The sequence below is a fragment of the Eriocheir sinensis genome, chromosome 18 (genome assembly GCF_024679095.1).
Source record: "Eriocheir sinensis breed Jianghai 21 chromosome 18, ASM2467909v1, whole genome shotgun sequence".
NCBI lineage: Eukaryota > Metazoa > Arthropoda > Malacostraca > Decapoda > Varunidae > Eriocheir > Eriocheir sinensis.
The window spans coordinates 13069983-13089982 of record NC_066526.1 but is presented as its reverse complement, the minus strand read 5'-3'; the positions used below and the strand labels follow the sequence as shown (position 1 = coordinate 13089982).

General features: G+C 37.6%; 1 protein-coding gene across 2 annotated transcripts in view; it reads left to right on the top strand.

The window, feature by feature from the left end:
* The window catches only part of LOC127000319 (uncharacterized), a 135219-nt gene that overhangs the window by 5931 nt on the left and 109288 nt on the right, over nt 1-20000 (top strand). Inside the window, exons 2-3 of one of the 2 annotated variants that reach the window (XM_050863903.1) lie at nt 14249-15477; nt 15889-16760. The gene's annotated coding sequence lies outside the window, so the exon portion shown is untranslated. Of the gene's footprint in view, nt 1-14248; nt 15478-15885; nt 16761-20000 lie in introns of those variants that run through there. The other variant, XM_050863904.1, reaches the window with a different exon arrangement.

Here is a 20000-nt window from a genome sequence, read left to right as displayed (position 1 = left end):
AAGCTTTACAATCAGATCTAGATCGACTTGCACGTTGGGCCAATCAATGGCAAATGAAATTTAACGTTGACAAATGTAAAGTGTTGCACATCGGAAAAAATAACAATCGCGTTCGGTACGTAATGAATGGCCAACAACTTTCTGCAGTAAGTAAAGAAAAGGATCTTGGAATCACTATATCAAGCGATTTAAAGCCCGGTCAGCATTGTTCAGAGGTAGTTAAAAGTGCAAACAAATTGGTTGGCTTCATCGGACGAGTCTTTAATAATAAATCGGAAAAAAGTAATATTAAAACTGTATAATTCGTTGGTTCGACCCCGTCTAGAGTACTGTGTACAGTTTTGGTCTCCCTATTACAGAAAAGACATAGAAAAGTTGGAACGGGTTCAACGAAGAGTAACAAAGATGATTCCTAGGTTGAGAAATTTATCATATGAACAAAGGCTTAAAGAAGTAAATTTATTCAGTCAATCAAAACGAAGAATGCGAGGCGATCTAATAGAAGTGTTTAAAATGTTTAAAGGATTCAGTGATATTAATGCGGAAGATTACTTTACAATTGATCGATCAAATAGAACAAGAAGAAATCACAATTTGAAGATAAGTGGTAAAAGATTCTCGCCGCACGAAGCTAAACACTTCTTCAATCGAGTTGTTAATGTTTGGAACTCTCTACCCTGTGATGTCGTTGATAGTACAACAGTTACGGCCTTCAAGAATAGATTAGACAAGTATTTTGAATCCAACCAGCAACTAAGATATTACTCATTGTCGTAATAACGTTAAGTTCTTTCGAATACTGGTGTCCTTGTCCGCTTTTATCGCCCGGTTAGTGGTAGCAGTAATTTTTTTTTTTTTACAACAAAGGAGGCAGCTCAAGGGCACACAAAAAAGAAAACTAATAAAAAAAAGCCCGCTACTCGCTGCTCCTAAAAAAGAAACAAAAGAGGTGGCCGAAAGCAAGATCAAATACGGGAGGAGAGGTGTCCTGATATCCTCCTCTTGAAAGAGTTCAAGTCGTAGGCAGGAGGAAATACAGATGAAGGAAGATTGTTCCAGAGTTTACAAGCGTGAGGGATGAAAGAGTGAAGATGCTGGTTAACTCTTGCATAAGGGGTTTGGACAGTATAGGGATGAGCATGAGTAGAAAGTCGAGTGCAGCGGGGCCGCGGGAGGGGGGGAGGCATGCAGTTAGCAAGTTCAGAAGAGCAGTCAGCGTGGAAATATCGATAGAAGATAGAAAGAGAGGCAACATTGCGGCGGAATTTAAGAGGTAGAAGACTATCAGTATGAGGAGGAGAGCTGATGAGACGAAGAGCCTTAGCCTCCACTCTGTCCAGAAGAGCTGTGTGAGTGGAGCCCCCCCACACATGAGATGCATACTCCATACGAGGGCGGACAAGGGCCCTGTATATGGACAGCAACTGTGCAGGGGAGAAGAACTGGCGGAGACGGTACAGAACGCCCAGCCTCGAGGAAGCTGATTTAGTAAGAGATGAGATATGAAGTTTGCAGTTGAGATTTTGAGTTAAGGATAGACCGAGGATGTTTAGTGTTGAGGAAGGTGGTAGCTGGGTGTTGTCAAAGAATAGGGGATAGTTGTTTGGAAGGTTGTGTCGAGTGGATAGGTGGAGAAACTGTGTTTTTGAGGCGTTGAAGGACACCAGGTTCTTCTTGCCTCAATCGGAAATAATAGTAAGATCTGAGGCTAAGCATTCTGCAGTCTCCAGCCTTGAGTCGTAAAGTTCCTGAAGGGTGGGTCTTCTATTAAAAGAAGTTGAGTAATGCAGAGTGGAATCATCGGCGTAGGAATGGATAGGACAGTTCGTTTTGGAAAGAAGATCATCAATGAACAACAGAAAAAGAGTGGGAGATAGGACAGAACCCTGTGGGACACCACTGTTAATAGGTTTAAGGGAAGAACAGTGACCGTCTACCACAGCAGAAATAGAACGGTCAGAAAGGAAACTGGAGATAAAGGTACAGAGAGAAGGATAGAAACCGTAGGAGGGTAGTTTGGAAAGCAAAGATTTGTGCCAGACCCTATCAAAAGCTTTTGATATGTCCAGCGCAATAGCAAAAGTTTCACCGAAACGGCTAAGAGAGGATGATCAAGAGTCAGTTAAGAAGGCTAGGACATCACCAGTAGAACGCCCCTTGCGGAACCCATACTGGCGATCAGATAGAAGGTCAGAAGTGGAAAGGTGCTTTTGAATCTTCCGGTTAAGGATTGATTCAAAAGCTTTAGATAGACAAGAAAGTAAAGCTACACGACGGTAGTTTGAGGGATTGGAGCGGTCACCCTTCTTAGGCACAGGCTGTATGAAGGCATACTTCCAGCAAGAAGGAAAGGTAGATGTTGACAGGCAGAGGCGAAAGAGTTTGACCAGGCAGGGTCTTTCCTCTTTCCTCTTTCCTACATAATTTCCATGCAGTTTTTCCATGCTGCATGGTTCTTTTTCCTTTCCTGCCAGCTTTGGCTGGAGGGATGGGGGGTGGGGAGGAGCCTTCGCCTTTGCTGTCCTTCATCTTCCACCTTTGATTAGATAGTTAGTGTAGCTTGTCACAAACAGCCTCGTAAGGACCAGCAGGTCTGCTGTTGTTTGTTCATCCTTTGTGTTCCTTCCTTTGTGTTCCTCTTCGTCTTCCTCTTATACCTCCATTTGTTCATTCCTCTTCTTCCTCCTTCGTCAGAATATATTCCACGGTTTCCACCTCTTCTTTCCACCCTCCTCCTCCTCCTCCTCCTCTTCATTCATTATTTACTTGATTGGTTTTTACCTTTTACAGTATTTAGGCACGAAATCTTCCTCCCATTTCTCTCTCTCTCTCTCTCTCTCTCTCTCTCTCTCTCTCTCTCTCTCTCTCTCTCTCTCTCTCTCTCTCTCTCTCTCGTAATGTTATTTAAAGGGGTTTATTATTATTATTATTATTATTATTATTATTATTATTATTATTATTATTATTATTATTATTATTATTATTATTATTATTATTATTATTATTATGATTTTTAATTTATTTTTTCACAGCATCAATTTTATTTTTCATCTCTTTTCCTCGTTTTCCTCCTCGTCCTCCTTCATTATGGGATGTTTACCGTGCGTGCGTCGAGAGAGAGAGAGAGAGAGAGAGAGAGAGAGAGAGAGAGAGAGAGAGAGAGAGAGAGAGAGAGAGAGAGAGAGAGAGAGAGAGAGAGAGAGGAGAGGAGAGGAGAGGACAGGACAGGAGCAGATGTATAAGGGAAAGGAGAGAGGGTAATGGAGAAAAGAGAGAGAGAGAGAGAGAGAGAGAGAGAGAGAGAGAGAGAGAGAGAGAGAGAGAGAGAGAGAGAGAGAGAGAGAGAGAGAGAGAGAGAGAGAGAGAGAGAGAGAGAGAGAGAGAGAGAGAGAGAGACTTATGTCAGTGAATGAAGGAGAGAGAAGATGGGCACAGACAGACACATTGGCAGACGGGTTGACAGACAGACTGGGATGCAAATATTAAAGCGAGAGAGAGAGAGAGAGAGAGAGAGAGAGAGAGAGAGAGAGAGAGAGAGAGAGAGAGAGAGAGAGAGAGAGAGAGAGAGAGAGAGAGAGAGAGAGAGAGAGAGAGAGAGAGAGAGAGAGAGAGAGAGAGAGAGAGAGAGAGAGAGAGGAATGTAAATGGAAGCTGGGGGAAGAATGGAATGAGAGGAGGAGGGAGAAATAGAGGAAGAAAAGGAGGGAAGGGAATAGAAGAGAAACGAGGAAGAGGAGGAATCGGAGAAGTATGTCAGTGAATGAAGGGGATAATAATAATAATAATAATAATAATAAGAAGAAGAAGAAGAAGAAGAAGAATGAGAATATGAATGACAAGAAGATTTGGAAGAACGAAGAAGAAAACAAAGAGTATGAAGAAGAAGAAGAAAAAGTAGAAGAATTAGATAAAAAAGAAAGAAGAATTAGAATCAGAGGAGGAAGAAAAACAAGAGGAAGAAGAAAAGAAGATGAAACAAAAATGAAGAAGAAAAAGAAGAATTAGGAGAAGACTATGAAGAAGAAGAAGAAGAAAAAAGGAGAAGAAGAATTAGATAAAAAAGGAAGAAAAATTATAATCAGTAGGAAGTAAACAACAGGAATAAAAAGATGAAGAAAAAAAATGAAGAAAAAGAATTAAAATAAGACTAGGAGGAAAAACAAGTGAAGAAGGAGGAGAAATAAAAGAAGAAAGGAAGAAAAAAGAATAAAAATGATCAGATGAAAAAGAAAAAAAAAGAGGCTTAGCAGAAATAGAAAAAGAAAAAGAAAAAAATGTTACAAAATAAATAATGACAAACGAAAATAAGGTAGAAAATAAAGTCGTGTCTATTGCACCATAAAGAAGAATATTAACCGTAAAAAGCGACATTAATATTTGAAGAGGGGAAAAAAATAGCTACATACTTGAAATACAGTAAATAAATAGTTGGAAAAAATATTACCGAAGAGTGAATGAATATTACCGGCTTAGTAAATACAGGAATGGGGGAAAAATAAAAGAAAATAACTACATGCTTGAAATACTGTAAATAAATTGTTGAAAAAAAAATATTACCGATGAGTGAATGAATATAACCGGCTTAGTAAATACAGGAATACTATACGAGTGCGTGAACGAGTGATGAGTGAAGTAGTACATTATTAATAGAAAAAAAATACCACCATAAATAAAGAGAGACGAAGAGAAGAAAAAAATAATACCTAGTAATAATAAATAGATTGTTGAAAAAAATATTACCGATGAGCGAATGAAATACAGGAATACTATACGAGTGCGTGAATGAGTGATGAGTGAAGTAGTACATTATTAATAGAAAAAAAATACCACCATAAATAGAGAGGAAGAGGAGATAGAGGAAGGGAATAATAGTAATAATAATAATGATGATGATGATGATACTATTAATAAAGAAATAATGATAATAGTAATAATAGTAAGAATAAGAATAAGAAAAAGGGAAAAAGAAAGTCAAAATATATATAAAGAAACGTGGAGGAAAAAAGAGGAGGAGAGGGAAGTAGAGGAAATGTAGGAAGAGGAATAGGAGGAGGAGGAGGAAGAGGAGGAGGAGGAGGAGGAGGAGGAGGAGGGGGAAAAGTAAGAGGGACAGGAGGCAGAGAAAATATTATAGTCTCACACACACACACACACACACACACACACACACACACACACACACACACACACACACACACACACACACACACACACACACACACAAGGAGACATTTAATAAGTAAGAAGTTGGGAGGCAGAAACAGTATTGATTATCACCTGTTGCGCGTGTGTGCGTGTGTGCGTGTGTGTGTGTGTGTGTGTGTGTGCTGGTGTGTTGGTGTGTAAGCTGGTGCAGAGAAAGAGCGAGAGTGAGAGAGAGCAAGAGAGAGAGCAAGAGAGAGAGGTTGAATGAGAGGGAAGGCGCCAGTAGCGTGTAGGAGACCCAGCGTGATAGAGGTGACCACTCTCTCTCTCTCTCTCTCTCTCTCTCTCTCTCTCTCTCTCTCTCTCTCTCTCTCTCTCTCTCTCTCTCTCTCTCTCTCTCTCATCTGTTGCTTTACCGTCTTCCGTGTCTCACTCACTCACACTCACACACACACACACACACACACACACACACACACACACACACACACACACACACACTAACTCACTCATAATAGGAAGTGTAGCAAGGGAACATTCAACGGAAAGAAGAGGAAGAGAAATAGAAAAGATAAAAAAGGAAAAAAGGAAAAGAAAAGAACATACATACACACACACACAAACACATGAAGAGGGAAAAAAGTGTGTGTGTTTGTGCTTTCGCCTGTTTGTTTGTTTGTTTGTTTGTCTCGTTTGGTGAAGTGAAGTGTTGTTGAGTTAAGTGACTTCTCATTATGCGACGAAACATTTTGAACTGAAAGAGGGAGAGCGAGAGAGAGAGAGCGAGAGAGAGAGAGAGCGAGTGAGGGAGAGAGCTACGAGACTCTTAACGTATTAATTATAGAGAGCCAACCTGCATACTACGTCCTTCTACAATGCACATGAAAGAAAAATAATGTAATGTGTTTTGCGTGCTGGAGTGAGGGAAGGGTTGTGAAAAACGCGAAGTAAAAGAGAGAGAGAGAGAGAGAGAGAGAGAGAGAGAGAGAGAGAGAGAGAGAGAGAGAGAGAGAGAGAGAGAGAGAGAGAGAGAGAGAGAGAGAGAGAGAGAGAGAGAGAGAGAGACGAAGATAAGAACTATGTCAATACTACTACTACTACTACTACTACTACTACTACTACTTAAATATTTTAGTGTGTGTGTGTGTGTATGTGTGTGTGTGTGTGTGTGTGTGTGTGTGTGTATAAACCTGTAGAGAAAATATCCTGAATCATTTTATGTCAATTGAATGAAGATAAAAAAAAAAAAGGGAAATGAAAGGATTGAAAAAAATGAAGGATTTGTGTGTGTGTGTGTGTGTGTGTGTGTGTGTGTGTGTGTGTGTGTGTGTGTGTGTGTGTTTCAAATTGACGTTTTATTGGCGAAATTAAAAATGTTGTCGATGTTTTAACCCGTGAAATCAAACCAAGTCGATGATTTGGACTTAAAAATCAGTAAAATTTAACAGATGTCGATAACCTTGTAAAAATCTGGGACTTTAATTTCAGTCGAGGTTTGGGGCGTAGAAAGTAGTGAAATCAAATTAAGTCGATTGTTTAGGTCTAAGAAAATCACAGCAAGTCGACGGTTTAAAAAGGTCTAAGAATATCAAAGTTAGTCAATTCTTTACATGTAAGAAAATCAAAATGAGTCGATGGTTTAGAGGTAAGAAAATCATACAGAGCCGATGGTAAAAAGAAAAAAAAACGTAAAAATCAAACCTGTCAATAATTTCCCCGTAAAAATCAAAGGACGCCAAACTCGAACACACACAGCACTCAGAAACCAAGACCGAGACCAAGAACCGAAGGAAGTAATGCAAACACAAGCCTGGAGGAGATGAAACTTCCCCATAAAAGTTTCTAAAAGTTTACCTCTCCTCTCCTCGGCTCGCCTGTCCTCGCCTCTCTCTCTGTGCCTGTGGAAAGAAAACTGAACGAGGGAAAATTTGCTCAAAGGTGATGATGGAGATGTTATTGAAGAGAGAAAAAAGTTGAAATAGAACGGCCGTGAAAGTTTGTGAATGCTGTTTTATTTTCTCTTTTCGTCAGTTTGGTAGAAGGAATAAAAAGAAGACTTGAAGGGAAAATTGACAGCGGTGACGATGAAGAGGTTGTTATCGAAGAGGGAAAAAAAAGTTGAAATAGAACGGCCGTGAAAGTTTGTGAATGCTGTTTTCTTTTCTCTTTTCGTCAATTTGGTAGAAGGAATAAAAAGAAGACTTGAAGGGAAAATTGACAGCGGTGACGATGAAGAGGTTGTTATCGAAGAGGGAAAAAAAGCTGAAATAGAACGGCCGTGAAAGTGGCGAAGGCTATTTTTTTCTTTTTCTCTTTTCGTCAATTTGGTAGAAGGAAGAAAAAGAAGACTTGAAGGGAAAATTAACAAAGAAGATGAAGAAGTTATTATCGAAAAGGGAAAAAAAGTTGAAATAGAACGGCCGTGAAAGTTTGTGAAGGCTATTTTTTCCTTTTATTTACGTGTCTACTATTTTATTTTCTGTAACCATCAAGTTCGGAGTGAAGGAAAAGACAGAAGACGTGAAAGGAAAAAAAGTTAAATTGAATCGTCGTGAAAGTTTGTTCGGGCTGATATTTTCCTTTTTTCCCTGTCCTTTTCATGTTTTTCCTGTTAAATGGAAGAAAATGAAGAAAAAGGAAAAACATGTCAAAAGGAAAATATGTTGAAATAGAACGGCCGTGAAATTTTGTGAAGGCTATTTTTTCCCTTTTATTTTCCTGTCTTTTATTTTCTGTAACCATCAAGTTCGTAGTGAAGGAAAAGATAGAAGACTTGAAGGGAAAATTCCGTCAAAAGGTGATGTCGAGGATGTTACCAAAGGGGAAAAAAAGTTAAAATTGAATCGCCCTGAAAGTTTGAAGTTTTTTTCATTTATTTTTCGATCTTTGTTTTCCTGCCTTTTTCTGACCTTTATTTTCCGACCTTCATTTTCCGACTTTTATTTTTCGACCTTTATTTTCCTGCCTTTATTTTCTGACCTTTATTTTCCGACCTCTATATTCTTCCCTTTATTTTCCGATCTTTATTTTTGTCTTTATTTTTCGGCCTTTATTTTCTGACCTTTATTTTCCAAACTTTATTTTCCGACCTTTATTGTCCGGCATATATTTTCCTGTCTCTTCGTGTTGAGTTGAAAGCGCTTGAAAAAAGAAAAAAAAACGAAGGGAAATTTTAAACAAAGTCAATGGCGGCAATGTTATCAAAGGGGAAAAATGTTAAAAAAAGTCAGTTTCATATATTTTTTAACTTATTCGTTATTTTATTCTCTCTCCCTCCCTTCCCTCTCCTCCCCTATCCCTCTGTCTCTCCGTTTTTTTCTCTTCCTTCCCTGTCTTTCTCCCTCTTCTGTCTTTTTCTCTCCCTCTCTTCTTCCTTCCGTCAACTTTCCTTTTTTATGTGTTATTATTTTTCTCTCCCTCTCTTTCCCTCCCTTTCCTCCTGTCTATCTCCTATTCGCTTTTTGTTCTCTCCCTCCCTTGACTCTCTCTCCCCCTCCCTCTCCTTCTGTCTTTTTCCCTCTCTCTCTTCTCCTGTCGATTTTCCTTTATTTTTTTCTTATTTTTCGTTTTTTTCTCTCCCTCCCTCTCTCCCTATCCCTCTGTCTATCTCCCTTTCTCTTCGTTATTTCTTTCCCTCCCCTCTCTCCCTTCTCCCTCTGTCTTTTTCTCCCTCCTTCTCTCTTTCCTTCTGTCAATTTTCCATTCTCTCTCTCTCTCTCTCTCTCTCTCTCTCTCTCTCTCTCTCTCTCTCTCTCATTCCGTCAATTTTCCATTTAGTTTTCCCTCCTTCCCCTGTCTCCCCCTCTTCCTCTCCTGTGTTTTTTCCCTTCCTTCCTCCATCTCTCTCTTCCCCCTTCCGTCAAGTTGGCAGTGAGCGAGGTAATGAGGGTAATGGACAGGCTTAATGCAATTTTCCTTCGTTAATGAATGCCAGGAAGTTTTGATGTATTTATGAATTTGCATCGCGAGTGTTTCTTTTGTTTTTTTAGCCTTTGTTGCTTTTTTGTTTCATGATCGTGTGCTGTTTTAAACGTGAATGAGACGATGGTTGATTTATGCAGGAGGATTATAATGAGTGGCGGTTGTAGTAATAGTAGTAGTAGTAGTAGTAGTAGTAGTAGTAGTAGAAGGAGGAGGAGAAGAAGAAGGAGGAGGAAGCGGAGGAGGAGGTGGAGGGGGAAGTAGTAGTAGTAGTAATAGTAGTAGTAGTAGTAGTAGTAGTAGTAGTAGTAGTAGTAGTAGTAGTGGTAGTAGTAGTAGTAGTAAAAGTAGTAGTAGTAGTGGTAGTAGTAGTAGTAGTAGTAGTAAAGCAAACAAAGTCGTATTCGAAACTCCAGTCAGAAATGAATTGGGCTTGAATACATTCCGACTTGCCAAGAGTTAAAAAAAATAGACGAAGGAAAAATACAGAGAAAAAGAAGGAAAGAATACTTGAACAAGGTCATGGGAACTGAAGATTAATTGACAGCTTGACAGAACGGCGATGGAAAGGCAGGAAACGAAAGTAAAGAAGGAGGGAAAGAGTGGAAGGAAAGAGTTGACGGAGGGAATTGGAACCTCTTTGTAGATTCACCTGGAGTATTGGAATTGATGTTGGGTTGACAGGTAATTGGATGATAATGTCAATATGTCTACTGCTATTTCTGCTATTACTACTACTACTATTGTTGTTGTGCTGCTTCTACTACAACTACTTTTCATCTTTTTTTTTGTTTTATTGTTCTTGTTCTTTTCCTTCTTTTCCTTCATCATCATCATCATTCTCTTCTTCATCTTCTTTTTCTTCTTCTCTTCCTAGTCTTGAAAAACTCTTGGGACAATTTACCAAACATTTCATTACTCCGTGTTTTCCACTACTATTACTACTATTACAACGACTACTACTACTACTACTGCTACTACTGCTACTGCTACTGCTACTGCTACTACTACTACTACTACTACAGCAACAGGTATATGCTGCTGCTGAGAGAGAGAGAGAGAGAGAGAGAGAGAGAGAGAGAGAGAGAGAGAGAGAGAGGGGGAAGATACGGTGTTTTTCATCCTTATTTGTAGTGTGTGTGTGTGTGTGTGTGTGTGTGTGTGTGTGTGTGTTGAGAGAGAGAGAGAGAGAGAGAGAGAGAGAGAGAGAGAGAGAGAGAGAGAGAGAGCAAAGGTGACGCCGTGAAGAGAAAAAGATAAATTTGTCACAAATGGATTCCTTTGAAGGAGAATGAAGAGTGAATAGGAGAGAGAGAGAGAGAGAGAGAGAGAGAGAGAGAGAGAGAGAGAGAGAGAGAGAGAGAGAGAGAGAGAGAGAGAGTCACTAGTACAGCACTCTTCCTCCTCCTCCACCAACCCTCCTCCTCCTTCTCCTGCTCCTCCTCCTCCTCCTCCTACTACTACTACTACTACTACCAAATACAGATATAGAGGAAGGAAGTGATTGCGCCTGACAAGACAAACAAGATTATTAAACACACACACACACACACACACACACACACACACACACACACACACACACACACACACACACACACACAAGACTCCTGTTGGGTATTCGCATCGCTTTACTGGCAAACTTCATTAAACACACAGACACACTCTCTCTCTCTCTCTCTCTCTCTCTCTCTCTCTCTCTCGACGTCAAAGCTTTGTAGAAGGATCCAAAACACCTTTTACGATGCGACTCAACTCTTCACATTTTTTCCTCGTGTATTTTTTTGCATTTTCTTCTTAATGAGGACACCAAAAAAAAAAACAAGAAAAAAAACAAGAAGCCGACATGAAAGGAAGATTCTGTTTGACTCGTTTAATTCTCTGACGTCATATTTTCTATTTATTATCATCATTATCATTATTATTATTATTATTATTATTATTATTATTATTATTATTATTATTATTATTATTATTATTATTATTATTATTATTATTATTATTATTATTATTATTATTATTGTTATTATTATTATTATTTTAAGCGGTATTGTATTTATTTTCTAGTCCATCTTATTCTTGTTTATATTTTCCATGTCATCTTTTTTTCTTATCTTCATTTTTTTGTCTTTTTTCTTGTCTATTATTTTATTCATCTCGTTTATTTCCCTTATCTTTTATCTATCTGCCCTTTTCTCATTTTTCAGATTTATTTCACTATTTCTACGTGCTTATATTTATCTTATCTCTTTAATCACATGTCATTCACTTGATGTTTATTCCTTTATATATATTTGTTATCTGTTTCTCTTCGGAACTGCATATTATTTTAGCGTAACTTCATCTCATTTATCTGTACTATCTTTCTTATCACAAACCTCTCTGTATACATTTAACTTTGGTGCTTTTATCTTTTTTTTTCTTTTTCCCTATTTCTCATATTCTGGAAACTCGTATTTTTGTTTATTTACGATTAACTCGCCCTCAAAACAAAGCCGACACAGAATCGTTCCAGTGCTTTGCTTCGTTTTGCTTTCCACGAACGAACGAGACTCTGATGACCGGTTCGAAACATTGCAAACGAAGCTTCACTCGTTATCGCGCCTCTGATTGGCTCGAACCGCCTTCAGTGCGTTTCGAAACCCATCACCGCGGGATTGAACCACACGTCGTTTGCTTCGAGATAATGAGACAGTGAGCACCATAGGGGGAGAGAGAGAGAGAGAGAGAGAGAGAGAGAGAGAGAGAGAGAGAGAGAGAGAGAGAATAGAGAAAAAAATGAAAACAACAGAGAAGAGAATTGAAGAGGAAAGGGGAGGAAAGGAGGAGAAAATAAAGAGAAGAAAGAATAAAATAAAACAATTAAAAGAGAGAGAGAGAGAGAGAGAGAGAGAGGAGGAAATAGAGAAAAAAATGAAAACAACAGAGATGAGAATTAAAGAAGAAAGGGGAGGAAAGGAGGTGAAAATAAAGAGAAGAAAGAATAAATAAAACAATTAACAGAGAGAGAGAGAGAGAGAGAGAGAGAGAGAGAGAGAGAGAGAGAGAGAGAGAGAGAGAGAGGGGCAGGCAACGCTTATCAAAGAGGGAACAGAATTTTATCGATTTGAAGCATTTTTTCCCTCTTTTTTTGTCTTTTTTGTGTCATCGAATATCAATGCGGAACCCGAAGTCGAGCGGAGCGAGATTCGAACCCTCGTCTTGGCGCAAAGGTTCGTTGTTTCCGGCCGATAACACAAGCGGCAAACTTGTCTTGTGTGGCCGAAGTTTTTTTGTAGTTTTTTTTTTTTTGGTAATTTTTAATGTGACTTGTGTTTTAGTTTCAAGGTTGTTTGGAGTGTTTGTTTGTTTGTTTGTTTGTTTCTGTTTCGTTCTTCTTGTTTACTTTTTCGTTTTCTCTTTCCTCATATTTTTTTTGTTTTTTAATGTGTGTATTTCTTCCTCTCTCCCTTCCTTTCTTTCCTTTTTCTTTTCTTTTAATTTTTCTCTTTCTGTATTTACTTGTTATTATATCCACATTTTCTTCCTTCCCTCCTTCCTTATTTCTTTCTTTTATTCCCGCATTCCTTCCTTCATGTCTTTCTTTCTCTATGTTTCTTTCTACTTCCTTCTTTCTTTCTTTATTTACGCTCTTAATATATCTTTTACATACTCCTTTCATTCATTCAGTTTTCCTTTCTTCCTGTCTGTCATTTTTATTTATTTCTTCACATTTTTCTTTCTTTCACTTCTTTATTTTCTTTCTTCTTCTTTCAATTACTCATTCGCTCACTTTCCTCAGATCGTGTAATTTATCCCATCCGCTTATTCTCATTCATTTCGTTAATTCCTTATTCATTTAATTTTAATGGACTCGTAATGGAGTTTTAGGATTTGGGGAAAATATGTATACTCGAATTAATGTTTTTTTTGTATGTGTGTGTGTGTGTGTGTGTGTGTGTGTGTGTGTATTTATCCGTGGTTGAAATGTGGAATGGTGGTCGAATCTAAGTGGGTGTGGTCGAATCTATGGGTCCGTTGTCGAGTTAGAGGTGCGATGGTCGAACTGAGAGCGTGTTGGTCGAGTTGTGAGGTTTAGGGGTCGAGTCGGTACTCCAAACTCTCCCTTAATAAGAGGTCACTCACTATTACCAATTAAAAAACCAAAGGCAGCCTCGTAATCTACCCTTCGCCTTCACTAAATTCCACATACTTCACTTCAATTACCATTCCTTGCCCAAAAGCGCCTTACAATTACTAACAGGGAAATATATGTGTTGGAAATCGCCATTAACTCGTAAAGACGTTCACTGAAGCTTGAAAGGAACGAAGTCTGGCTGGCTCATATTATTGGAACTGACCTAAAGGGAATGTCTTAGGAAGGGAGAGCTTGTAATACAGGTGAAAGTCATTCATATTGATGGAGCTGTTCTGAAGAGGATAGACTAGAAAGTGAGTGCTTGCAATAGAGGTGCAAATCTTGATATTGTTTGAATTGACCTAAAGGGGATGTCTTAGGAAGGGAGAGCTTGCAATACAGGTTTAAGCCACTACTATTCCTGGAACTGGGAATGTCTTAGGAAGGAAGAGATTGTAATACAGGTAAAGGACATTGATACTATTGAACTTGATTTAAAAGGGTTGTCTTAGGATAGGAGAAATACAGATAAAACTCACGGATATTGTTGGAACTGTTCTGAAGGGGATAGGCCAGGAAGGGGAGCTTGTAATGCAGATCGAAGTCGTCACAACCCTTACAAGCGCCAGTCTCTGTGATGTTAGGGGAAGCGACGGGAGGGAAAATGAGAAAACAACAAGAAGAAAAATATATTCGGGTCAAGCCATGGAAAGGAAAAACATTTGCTGCTGCACTAAACTTTCTGGAAAAAAAAAATAGTGACAAGATATTTTTTCCTCTCCGCCTTTTATCAATGTCGCCTTTCCAACTTTTTTTTTCTCTCTCTCTCTCGCTCTCACGGAAAGTAATGAGTTTGTGAAGATAATGAAAGAGCTCGTATAAAAGAGAGAGAGAGAGAGAGAGAGAGATTTAAAAATGAGCCTCTCTATGGTCTTCTAAATTGCCTTATAACAATTAGAGAGAGAGAGAGAGAGAGAGAGAGAGAGAGAGAGAGAGAGAGAGAGAGAGAGAGAGAGAGAGAGAGAGAGAGTAAACAAACTAACCATATATCTTTCTCTTCCACAGATGAAAGAAAAAGAAAAAAAAATCCCTAAAAACGTTAAGTAAGGGAAGGCGAGATGAACGTGAAGTGAAAGAACGAAAATAAAACAAAGGAGAAAGACGAAAAAATAAGAAGCGTATTGGCAGTTAGAGAAAGAAAAAGGGAAAAATCGCAAATAAAGGAAAGATTACGAGAAAGAAAAGAATGGTGGATGGCGGAAGAGGAGAAGTGGAAAAAGACGGAGAGATGATGAAGGAGGAGAAAGCAAAGAACGAAATGCCAAAAATAGGAAAAGGAAAATAGGAAATGAATCAGGAAAGGAGCGAGAAAAAGATGCATTATGAACTGAAGGAAAAGAAGAATAAGAAGGAAAAGAAGAAATCACCCCCAGAAACCTAATGAATTATATTGTATTCGTAAAAAAGAAAAGGAAAATAGGAAAGGAAAATAGGAAAGAAATCAGGAAGAGGGTTAGAAAAAGATCCATTATGAACTGAAGGAAAAGAAGAATAAGAAGGAAAAGAAGAAATCACCCACAGAAACCTAATGAATTAAATTATATTCGTAAAAGGAAAAGGAAAATAGGAAAGAAATCAGGAAAGAGGGTGAGAAAAGGATACATTATGAACTGAAGGAAAAGAAGAAGAAGAAGAAGTCATCCCCAAGAAGCCTAATGAATTAAATTATATTCGTCTTAAGAAAAAAAGCGTGTGAAGGAATTAATAAGGGAACGGGAAAGTTTGTGAAAGGGCGAACGGAAAGTGAATGAGTGCGGAAAACTAATTGTGAGAAGGAAGAAGAATTTGATTAGGGAGTTAAAAAGGGAATGAGAAGAAAGTGAGAAAGGCGTGAGAAATGTGGGACGAAGTGTGAAAGATAAACCAAAAAAGGGAATTAAGACGAGAAGAAAAGGAGGAGGAAAAGGAAACCCATAAAAATAAGACGCAGAATTCACCTTAAAATATTAAAAAAAAAAGTATATAAATGCCTGAGAAATGTTCGACGAAGTGTGAAAGATAAACCAAAAAAGGGAATTAAGACGAGAAGAAAAGGAGGAGGAAAAGGAGGCCCATAAAAATAAGACGCAGAATTCACCTCAAAATATTAAAAAAAGTATATAAATGCCTGAGAAATGTTCGACGAAGTGTGAAAGATAAACCAAAAAAGGGAATTAAGACGAGAAGAAAAGGAGGAGGAAAAGGAAACCCATAAAAATAAGACGCAGAATTCACCTCAAAATATAAAAAAAAAAGTATATAAATGCCTGAGAAATGTGGGACGAAGTGTGAAAGATAAACCAAAAAGGGAATTAAGACGAGAAGAAAAGGAGGAGGAAAAGGAAACCCATAAAAATAAGACGCAGAATTCACCTCAAAATATTAAAAAAAGTATATAAATGCCTGAGAAATGTGAGACGAAGTGTGAAAGATAAACCAAAAAAGGGAATTAAGACGAGAAGAAAAGGAGGAGGAAAAGGAAACCCATAAGAATAAGACGCAGAATTCACCTCAAAATATTAAAAAAAATATATAAATGCCTGAGAAATGTGGGACGAAGTGTGAAAGATAAACCAAAAAGGGAATTAAGACGAGAAGAAAAAGAGGAGGAAAAGGAAACCCACAAAAATAGACGCAGAATTCACCTCAAAATATTAAAAAAAAAGTATATAAAAGCCTGAGAAATGTGGGACGAAGTGTGAAAGATAAACCAAAAAGGGAATTAAGACGAGAAGAAAGGAAGGAGGAGGAAACCCATTAAAATAAAGCGCAGAATTCTCCTCGAAATATTAAAAAAAGTGTATAGAAAGTGTGAGAAATGTGGGACGAAGTGTGAAAGATAAACCAAAAAGGGAATTAAGACGGGAATAATAGAAGGAGAAAGAGGAAGCGCTGGAAAATAAAACGCAGAATATATCCAAAAATAGTGTTTAGAGAGACGGAAGAATTTATGAAACAACAATAAAGAAAAAAATGTGAAGAATTCGAAAACATGTGAATAGATTAAAAAGAAGTGCTAGAAAAAAAACTGAGGAAACAACAACAACAACAACAAAAAAATAGTGGAAAGAGAAAAAAACAAAACACAATTGAATAGAAAACGAATGAAAGGAAAACTAAGAACACAAGAAAACAGAAAAAAATGTAGAAAAAGAACACAAATTTTATAAAACAAGAACAACAGTAACTAAAAACAAAACAAAACAAAAATATATATACATCAGAAAATTGATAAATAAAAACAACAAAAACTAACAAAACAGACGAGCAAAAAAAAAAAAAAAAAGCAACAGAAAAAATCAAGAAAAATCAGTAACACCAGAAAATAAAGAAATACGAGACAAAACAAGGACCAGAATAAGTGACGAAAATAGATAAATAAAAAACAAGCAAGAAAATAAATAAAGAAAACGTCAACAACAACGACAACAACAACAACCCCAAGCCAAGACGTAATTCATCTTCCTCTGACGTCATCGCTTGCGTCACCACCACGTCACTGAGGCCGACACATGACCTTACCTGCCCGAGATATAAGGTAAGTAATCAAGCCCACCTGTCCTTCCTTACCTGTCCCTTTAATTATGAAGACAAACACCTGACCATTAGGGGGAGAGTGCCTTGTGTTGTCCATGGAATCTGACCTTTGTTGGTGTGCGAGGTGGAGTGTTACTGTCTTAAGATTAACACACACACACACACACACACACACACACACACACACACACACACACACACACACACACACGTTTGGTGAGGCTTTCGTAGAGGTGTTGGTGATGATTGTGGTGGTGATGATGGTGGGTCTGGAAGCTGTTTGTGTGTGTGTGTTTGTTTGTTTTGTCTTTTTTTTTTCGTGGGTTTGTGGGGACAGCTGTTGACCCGGCGAGATGGAGGTTTTAGTGTTGTTTCTGTTGTTGTTGTTGTTGTTGTTGTTGTTGTTGTTGTTGTTGTTGTTGTATATATATTATCTTTTCATCCCCATCTGTCCCTTCGCAGTTCTTTATCCTATTCATCCACTCCTTTCTTTTCCTTCTCCGTCGTTTTCTCATCCTCTTCTTCTTTTTCTACTTCTTCCTCTTCTTTTCCCCTCCTCGATTTCCTTCCTTTTCACTTTTTCTTCTTCTCATTCTTTTCCTTATTCTCTGTTTCTGCTTCTTCCTCCTCGCTTCATAATCATCAACAATAACCGTAACATCAACTACTACTACTACCATTACAACTACTACTACTTCTACTACAAGAGGGAACATTGCAAAAGTCTACGGACAATTCCATGAAATTTTAATTACTTCCTCCTTATCCCGACAACTGCAATATTCTTTGTAGAGCTTCTCCTCCTCCTCCTCCTCTTCCCCCTTCTCCTCTTCTTTCTCCTGTTTGCGTCATCATATCCTGGTTCTTGTTTCTCTCTTCCTCTTCTCTTCCGTTTCTCTGTGTTTCTTCCTTGTCTTCCTTCCTCTTCCTTCTTCTCTTGTGAATAGCAAAGTGAATATTACATTAGAGAGAGAGAGAGAGAGAGAGAGAGAGAGAGAGAGAGAGAGAGAGAGAGAGAGAGAGAGAGAGAGAGAGAAGGGAAGGGAAGGGAATAGGTTAGGTTAGGTTAGGTTAGGTTAGGTTATGGTAGGGTAGGGTAGGGAAAGGAAGGGAAGTATAGGGAAGGGAAGGGAAGTATAGGGAAGGGAAGGGAAGAGAAGGAGAAGGAAGAGAGAGAGAGAGAGAGAGAGAGAGAGAGAGAGAGAGAGAGAGAGAGAGAGAGAGAGAGAGAGAGAGAGAGAGAGAGAGAGAGAGATTGTCTGACCATTGTCGTGGAAGGAAAATAGTTGAGGGTAAACAGCCGTGAAAGGTGGAAGAAAAAATGATTGTTCTCGAATTTTTCAATAATTATTTTCATATTAAAATTCTCCCAATGAGATTTTTTAAAAGAAATTTCCCTCTGCTCTGCGTCGCCATGTTCTGTTTTTGTCGTTGTAGCTGTTGTCGTTGTTGTTGTTTTATGTGCAACTTTGATTTACTTATAATTTTTTACTTTGATTTCGTTTTTTTTTTTTTTTTTTTTTTACAGCAAAGGAGACAGTTGAAGGGCAAAAAAAAAAAAAGGAAACTATAAAGAAAAAAAAAGCCCTCTACTCACTGCTCCTTTTTTCCCCCTTTTCTTTGATTTTTACTTTCATTTTATTTTTCTTTGATTTTTTTACCTAGATTATAATTTCTCACGATTTTTTTTCTATTTTCTGCAGATTTATCGATTTTATATTCGGTTTTAAGAATACGATCTTCTCTATCCTTGACTCGCCATTTTCCCTTTTTCATATTTTCTTCATTTTTTCCTCTTTTCCATATTTTTCTTTATTTCTTTCCCCTTTTCCATATTTTTCTTTATTTCTTTCCCCTTTTCCATATTTTTCTTTATTTCTTTCCCCTTTTCCATATTTTTCTTTATTTCTTTCCCCTTTTCCATATTTATCTTTATTTCTTTCCCCTTTTCCATATTTTTCTTTATTTCTTTCCCCTTTTCCATATTTTTCTTCATTTTTTCCCCTTTTCCATGTTTTTCTTCCATTTATTTCTCCTTTTGCATATTCTGTCTTTCATTTAATCAATTTTACTCGTGTTTCGATTTGTATCCATCTCTTTTGTCATACCATTCTTTCCCTCTTGATATTATGTTCCTTTCATTTTCTCTCGCTTTGAGTGTTAATTAATATGTCTTCTTCTCTTTGCTTATTTTCTTTCTTTTTTAATTTTGCTCTGAGATTTTGATTCGTTTCCATTCATCGTTTTGTGTAATCCTATTCTGACTAACACACTTTTATTATTACTATTTTCATTTCATTTTCTTTTCGTTCTTCGTTGATTAATATTCGTCTCTTTTTCACAGGTTTTCTTTATTCACTTTTTCTCTCGACTCTGATTTTTCAATTTGTATTCATCGCTTTTCTAGTGGCGCGTCATCGGAGGTAATTTAGCGAAAGTGGTGGAATTTTCTCGCCCTTTCTTTGTTATTTTTTCCCTTTTTTTCCCCTTCATACATATCTGTCACCTCGCTATGTGTTATTTTTCCCCCTTTTTTTCCTTCATACATTTTTGTGACCTCGCTATGGCAGGAAAACAATAAATAACGTTAACTTTTTTATTGGGGTTGTGAATGTTATGTCAATCATATTTTATTGTTTGTTTGTTTACCGATGTTCTCGTTTTGCGTTTTCACCGTATATTCGTTTAGATTTGAAGTGTTGATTTATTCTTTATGTTTTTCAGTGTAGGAGGTAGGCCAAGGGCAAAGCAATACATAAAATTAAAAACACACAAATCGCTGCACCTATATATGTGATTAAGGACAAAAAAAACAAACGAGAGACTGATTGACACTTGCATTAGGAGGTTTCACGTTAACTAAAGTTCGGATAGGTTAGGTTAGGTTAGTATAGGTTAGGTTAGTATAGGCTAGGTTAGTATAGGTTAGGTTAGGTATATGATTTTTTCCGCTTAATAAAAAAAAAAGGTTGTCAGGTAAGATTTGTTTCCCAGATGTGTTATGTTAGCTTGTTAGGGAAGGTTAGATTAGTTGGTTAGGTTAATTTAGGTTAGGTTAGGTATATCATTTTTTCCCGTGTAATATAAAAAAGGTTGTCAGGTTAGATTTTTTCCGAGATGCAATTCACGTTAGGGTATGTTAGGTAAGGTTAGATTAGCTTAGGTTAGGGTGTTATAGATTAGGTTTTAGGTTTATAATTTTTTTCTGTTTAATGTTGAAAAAAAGATTGTCAGGTTAAAT